We start from the raw sequence: 687 nt of genomic DNA, 5'->3' as shown, positions 1-687 counted from the left end.
GGTTCGGGTCAAGTAAATGTCAGGAATAGAAAGATAATGCCCGCCAATCTCTAACTCATTCCGGAATCTCGAAATAACACTGAAGTGAACTGCACCATCAAGCCCAGAGAGAAGATGGTTCACCAACCATACACATAAAAAGTAGAGCAACTGAAAACTGTACCCCCTAACGCATCAGGAGTAAGCGAGTATCCTCTTCAGGATTAAGCAATAAAGAACGCGAGCAGCTAGTGGAAAGGGAGGGAAAATGTCAATGAAACTAACCCTGCTATGTCCACTGCTGGTCTCAATTTCAAGAGTACAACTCTTAATCCTTGCCTCTAACCCGGTCTCAGTGAAGAACCCGACCCTAGCACCTTCCACGCCACCGAAAGAAATCACCAGATGAAAAACCATCCCGTTAACCTCCCTTCTCGCCAGCTGCAAAACATGGAGAGGGAGAGGCAGGGGACACCCTACCACGTGGGCAGGATGCAACACACACAGGACAGCAACACGTCCGCATGGAACGGCTGCCTTTGCCCTAATGCCAGCAAAGGACACGGCGACAGGATGGGCGGGAGCGCAAGCCCCTCGCACGGGCCTCCGCACCCCGAAGGGCACCCCCCGAGGCGGGAGGTACTGCCCGCCTGGCCGGCCTAAAAGCGCCCCCCAGCTAGAAGCGGGAAGGCTGCGGCCGGCCGGCGG

At 54.9% G+C, this 687-nt stretch overlaps 1 protein-coding gene across 4 annotated transcripts in view; it reads right to left on the bottom strand.

Moving 5' to 3' along the window:
* FOXJ3 (forkhead box J3) overlaps window positions 1-687 on the bottom strand; it is a 139,214-nt gene that overhangs the window by 137,001 nt on the left and 1,526 nt on the right. The window lies entirely within an intron of this gene.

This window comes from Tupaia chinensis, unplaced genomic scaffold, assembly GCF_000334495.1.
Source record: "Tupaia chinensis unplaced genomic scaffold, TupChi_1.0 Scaffold143758_1, whole genome shotgun sequence".
Taxonomy (NCBI): Eukaryota; Metazoa; Chordata; class Mammalia; order Scandentia; family Tupaiidae; genus Tupaia; species Tupaia belangeri.
Note: the sequence above shows the minus strand (reverse complement) of the source record. Positions and strands in the feature narration are given on the sequence as shown.